Raw genomic sequence first — 6,838 nt, 5'->3', positions numbered from 1 at the left:
AAAAAAAAAAAAATACTGTTCTGGAGGATGAGTCAAAAACTCCAGTAGGAAATAGGAAACATACATTTTGACAGCCTTCTATAAATGATTAAAAATCAAAGCTAAGAATACATAAAAATGATATTATAATTGAGGGATTACTAGACACAGGTGTGGATGTGATTATCATTTTTTTCCAGAATCTTAGCATCCAGATTGACCCCTTCAGAAGGCAGATATTCAATTGCAAGTAATTGAAACCCTTTCTCAAGTAAAACAAAGCATGATATGGGTTGAATTCATAGGGTTAGAAGGACAAAAAGGAAGGATGAGGACATATGTAGCTAATATTACAGTGAATCTCTTGGTCCATGACCTGGTGCAGCAATGGAATACTCAGGTTAACATTCCTGCAGTCCCCAAAACTCATGTTTCTGAGAAGGATGTGATAAATTATTATAAAAGTAGATCACCAGCTATTCAGGCTGTACAAGAACACAAAGCAACTAGAAAACCTTCAGAGGAACTAACAGACTTTCCTTTAAAATGGTTTACTCATAAACCCATATGGATTGAACAATGGCCTTTATTGGAAGACAAACTGCAGGCTTTACAACAGCTTGTACAGGAACAATTAGATGCTCACCATATTGAAGAAGCAACCATCTCTTGAAATTCCCATGTATTTTTTGTTAAAGAGAAATCAGAAAAATGGAGAATGGTGACAGATCTAAGAGCTGCCAACAAGATTATCCAACCTATGGGCCAACTAAAGTCTGGAATACCTCTGTATTCTCTATTACCAAAAGAATAGCCTCTGATAGTTACTGATTTAAAAGATTGTTTTTTCTCTATTTCTTTACAAGTAAAGAATAGAGAAAAAATTTGTTCTTATAGTGCCTACTTAAAATAATTCTCAGTCTACTAGGAGATACCAGTATATGGTCTTCCCATAGGGAATGCTCAATAGTCTCACTCTGTGTCAATACTTTGTAAATCAGCCATGGAAAATAATACGCAATTTCCTAAGTCTATGATTTATCATTATATGGAAAACATTTTATCATCTGACTCAAATGCAGATACTTTAGAAATGTTTTAAGAAGTAAAAAAAAAAAGTTTTACCTAAATAGGAATTACAAATTACTCCTGAAAAAATACAAATAGAAGATTCTTTAAATTACCTAGATTACAAAATAGGTTTACAGAAAATTAGAACACAAAAGGCACAAATTATAAGGGGCTGATTGTAGATTCTGAATGTCCTTCAAAGATTGTTAGGAGATAGTTCCAGTCTATGATCAGCTGTTAGGATAACACCTGACCTAATAGTTCATTTAAACAAAATATTAGATATGACAAAGACTTAAACAGTTCCAGAGAATTAACAGCTGAAGCAGAAAAAGAATTGATGGTCGTTGAAGAGAAATTACAGGAAGGATATTTAGATAAAGTGAATCCAAATCTTAATTGTATTCTAGTCATATTACCTTCCAGAATTTCTTTTACAGAAGTTTTAATGCAGAGGGAAGATATTATTTTATAAAGGATTTTTTTACTCCCTTAACCCAGTTAAAAAAATAAAAACTTATGTGAAAAAGTCTCTGAATTAGTTATAAAAGGAAAATTGAGACTTTGTCAATTAGCAAGTATAGGTCCAACAAAAATTATAGTTCCTTTTAATGCTGATGAAATTTAAAAATTATGGGAAGACAATGAATCTTGATAAAGACTTTTTTTCTATTTTTTCAGAGAAATTAATAATAATTATCCCAAATGATATAATTAACCTTATACAAAAAAACTACTTGGTTTCTTCCCCAAATTGTACATGAAGCACCAATAACTGGAGTCCATACATTTTGTACAAATGCAAATAAATCAGGAAAGGCAGGTTACAAATCAGAGGAATTAAGTAAGGTGGAACAAAGCCCTTATAATCCTGTCTAAGAGGCTGAATTATATGCTATTTTCATGGTACTAAGGGATTTTAAAGAACCTCTGAATATAATTACTGATTCACAATATGCAGAAAGAGTTGTCTTACATTTGAAACTGCTGAATTTATACCAGATTATACAGAATTGACTTCATTATTCATACAGGTTCAAGCTATAATCAGGAATAGGCTTTGTCCCATATACATAACATACATCTGATCCCATACTGATCTACCAGGTCTTCTAGCACAATGTAATGTAGAAATTGATTGATTATTGATTGGTAGTGTGCTGAAGGCCCCAGAATTTTATGGAAACATCATATCAATAGCAAAAGTTTAAAGAAAGAGTTTTCTATTACATGGCAAAAAGCTAAGAAGATTATAAAGAGATGTCTTACTTGCTCTTTCTATAACCAAACAACACTACCTGCGGGAAGTAATGCAAAGAGTACTCAAAATAATGCAATCTGGTAGACGGGTGTGTTCCATTTTGTAGAACTTGGAAAACTAAAATATGTATACCACACCATTAACACTTATTCAGGTTTTTAATGGGCAACTTCCTTGAGCTCAGAAAAGGCAGATTCAGTAATTTATTAGAAGTTATGGCTACCATGGGTATACCTACACAAATAAAGACAGACAATGGTCCAGCACATGTGTCTGAGAAAATGAAACATTTTTGATTATTATAATATAAAGCATATTCCAGCTATATCAGACAATCCTATAAGTCAGGCAGTTATAGAAAGATCAAATTAAACTATAAAGGATATACTAAACAAACAGAAAGGGATGAAAAATACCACAAAAAATAGACTGCAGAATGCTTTATTAATCTTGAATTTTCTTAATGCTAATGAGAAAGGAAAAACAGCAGCAGAGAGACATTGAATAATAGAAAAACCTTCTGAAATAAATCATCCAGTATTTTTCAAGGATATCCTGACCTCACAATGGAAACCCAGAGATGTGATACATCAAGGAAGGGTTTTGCTCTTGTTTCAACAGGAGAAGAAAAGCTATGAATATCTTCAAAATTGATAAAGATTCAATTTGAAAAAGAGAAATCTCTTGAGAAAGAGAAAGGACGGCTCATCCACAGAGGTGACAATCATATAGGTGGTAAGACAACCTCATAAGGGTTGGGGCAGGGTTCTGTTCTTGTCTTTGAAGGAAAATATCTTCAAAGAGTGGAGAGAACTTAGACATCTAGATACCCAAAGATAAAAAGATAGCTATCCAGAAAGAAACAACAAGCAAAGAAAAATTTGCTTTATAATGCTTTATTATCTGCATGGTAAAATTTGATTACTAGGACACATATGCATCTCTATTTAATAATAAGAGCTGGCTTTGGAGTTGGAGAATGGTTATCCTTCTCAAATTCCAAGCATGTTGTTAAAAGAAAAAAATCAGAATTTCTGTCTCATGTCAAGAACCATCTGGTATGGTACAGAAAGAAGATATATTTAAAGGAAATATTTTACTTTCTCCATGACCATTTTATTTATATCATATCTTTCATTGAACATACATCTATATTAGTAATACTTAAGTTTTATACAATGAACAGTAGATTTTCTGCAGTAATCTTTGAAGCTTCAAGGAAGAAGATGGGGCCTCACAACACTGACTCAGCCTGGTTGATATGAAGTCATGATGCTGATAACACTACTATAAGACTATTTTTTGGTAGCAGCTGCGGAAATGATGCACCTTCTTAAACTTTCTGGCCAGAACTCCAAATAGGAACTTCAAAACAGAAAAACAAAATGACCCTTTTGACTTCTCAAAGACCATTTGTAATTATACAAAAAAGACAATCTTAAAATTTAACCATCATTTTACTTTTACATGATCTCATAGAAAAAACATCACCCCCATGACAGCAGGAAGCAATTCAAGAAAGCAACATCACCTCTTTCAACAAAGTATGTCCTCACAATAAGAGATACCCTCTAGAGGTTGATTATTATTTGTTTAGAGTTGGGAGTTGAGGTGAAAATTATGTAGGCCTAGAGATTTAAAAAAAGAAGATTGAATGGGATAATAGGTAATTTACTATGAACTTATTCACATTAATAATAGCAATAATAGTGAGTAATAGAGTGAGTACTTGTGAGCTATTATTTATGGACAATTTACACTGATATAAATTCTTGTATATTGATACAAGTTCAAATTATATTTGTTATTTCTGTTTACAGTATTTGTACACCTATGGAGTTATTTTGCCATATTGTATGTATGATTGTTCATACCTCTTTCAGGACATTTTGTATATTGATACAATTTTAGGATACATTTATCATTTTGCATTATATATTTCTTCCTCTGATTAAGATATTTATACACTGTTTACTTTTTGATGTCATTGTCCCCTTTATTGCACAGTTGTTTAAAGATTGTTTAATATTCTGATATGAAGTCTTAATCTTTGAGCTATGTAGGTATTAAGTGTTATAGGTCAATAGTTATTCATGTTTGTTATATTTTTAATCAGATTAATTAGGTTCTTTAGATAGATACAGATTGTATTCTGTATAGGTAGGTAACTTTCAACCACTTCAAAGATCTGTAGAACATGACATTTAAATACCTTATTATTCTGTTGACATGAGACACAATGGCTCCTGGCAACCCTGATGTTTTCATGAGAGAATGTTGAGAACCAAAGACACTCCACTTGGAGTTTGTCTTCTTCCTGGCAAAACTGGCCTTTGTGCAAGGAACTGCCTATGCCTCAACCACGGCAAAGTTCATGATGTCTAGACTGGACAAGCAGGATATAAGAAAAAAAATGCTTTAAAATCTTGCCAAGACAGGGTAAGATGGTTTTGAAAATTTTTCTGCCTCTAAAAATGGTCAGTTAGTTATTCTAGGCATTAGCCAGAGTTGGTTACTTCAACATCACAAATGAGACTTTAGGTGATTGTTCAGACAGTCAGTTGTCTCAGTCATCTACTGCACATTTTGGAAGTTGTTTGGTTGTACTTCCTGCATACTAAATTGCTATTATCTCCCTTCTCAAGTGTTCAATGTGGTTGAAGATTAGATAGTCCTAGTTACCCTTCTCTTATGATCTAGCCAAGCGATTTCCAATACAAGACATAGACTCCTAGGATAGAAAGTTTATTAAAACATTTAACATATGTTCCTTGTTTAATATTATTTATGCTGGTTGATTTTCTAATCTTATACTTGATATCTGTTCCTAGTATATAGAGTTTTGTATAGGGTTTGGAATTCTCTTATTGAAACAAAATAGGAGGTGCTGTTCTGCACCTTCAGCTAGTAGTCTTTAATATACTAGCCCATTTGGGCATGGTCTCTTATTCTATAAATGTAGCTGTAAAGTATACACTCATTCTCTTGCTGTTGGCTCTTGCTTTCAGTTACTAGACTCTATTCCTGTTCCATGTTCGTGCACAGATTTATAATCTGGGACAGTGGTCTGTAAGTCTCCCCTAAATATATAGCCCTTTATTATACACAATTCTGCACTAGTATCAGATTATTTTGTATCTTCCACCATCAGGTTAAGGCCATATATGACTAATATAGCAGTAAACCTATGTATTTTTGATCTGTTACAGCAATGGAATACCCAGATTAACATTCCTCCATTATCATTCTGTAGTATCAGAAATGGACCATAAATCAACTCATGATTCTAGGAAGGATAGTATAAGGTACTATAAAAAGCAGTCATCTGTTGTGTGACAGAAAAAAAGATAAAAATTTAGAGATTAAGGTTATCAAGACTCTGCTTTCAATAATTCTAACTAACCCCATACCTATTTTTGCCTCTATGGTATCTTTTTTTTAATACATGTCTATAAAAATTCAAACTTTCCCTTTTGATATAAGTGATGTTTAAGTTTTCCACAGTGAGCAATGCATGTTTCTACAGTAATCTCTAAAGTTTCCAGGAAATAGATCGGTCTCCACAATAACTATTTTACCTGATTCGTATGATTTCATTCATCTGATAGAACCACTTAAATATTGACTTTGAACTACAAACCACTCAAAGAAATTTCAAGGTGGCCATCTGAGATGATCCAGCCTAACAGACCGGTCTAGCCAGGATTTTAGACAAGTGCTGCACATTCCCATTATTCTTAGAATGCTCAAAAACTGATACAGCAACCTCTCTAAAAACTTGACAACCCAAAATTTCTTTTCAGAATCCCCTAAAGATACCATCACCACCAGACATCAGGAAGTAAATTTAAGAATATGATGCCCAAAAGTTTGAGTGGGTGGTACTTGGTTGTTCAATGGATTATGGATACTTGACTTTGTTTATGTGGTTAGTTACAAGTTATCATTGGTAGTGGTTGAAAAAAAGCTAAACAAAAGAAATTAGATTTAAAGTTCTTGTTTTGAAAAGAAAATAGAGGAATATAGATATGATAAGATAAAAGGGTAAATTATTGAATCTACTCTGAAAAAAAGAGAGATTATAGATATAAGACAAAAGGTTAGATTATTGAATCTACTTTTAAAAAACAACATATATACAGAAGGATATACCACATCAAATATTTTGTTATAATTTTGTTTCATATAGGTTTCTGAAGGCGAATTTAATTAATCCAGGTCAGTGGGTACAAGAAGATACAATTTTAATATATAAGCACACTCACACACCCGGAGTTTAGCGATCCACCGTAAACTGGAAACAGGAAGGGCTCCAGTGTCTGCGCGTCCCAATTAATTAGTAAAAACATTTGTCCGAGGCTGTCCTGCCCCAAATGGCGGGGTCTCTCTACATCTCCCCCTTTTGTCTAAATAAGACAGAACTAAACTAACTACAACTATAAACAATAATAACAAATAATAAATATAACAAATAATATGGAGAACAAAAGTTTTGTCAGACACTCTATCACAAGAAGTCTAAATAAT

The 6,838-nt window shown here is 32.8% G+C and overlaps 1 protein-coding gene across 1 annotated transcript in view; it reads left to right on the top strand.

The window, feature by feature from the left end:
* Positions 1 to 6,838, top strand: part of LOC101981134 (olfactory receptor 4C15-like) — a 16,465-nt gene that overhangs the window by 6,256 nt on the left and 3,371 nt on the right. The window lies entirely within an intron of this gene.

Source organism: Microtus ochrogaster, chromosome 2 (genome assembly GCF_000317375.1).
Source record: "Microtus ochrogaster isolate Prairie Vole_2 chromosome 2, MicOch1.0, whole genome shotgun sequence".
NCBI lineage: Eukaryota > Metazoa > Chordata > Mammalia > Rodentia > Cricetidae > Microtus > Microtus ochrogaster.
This window is presented reverse-complemented; position numbering and strand designations above follow the sequence as displayed.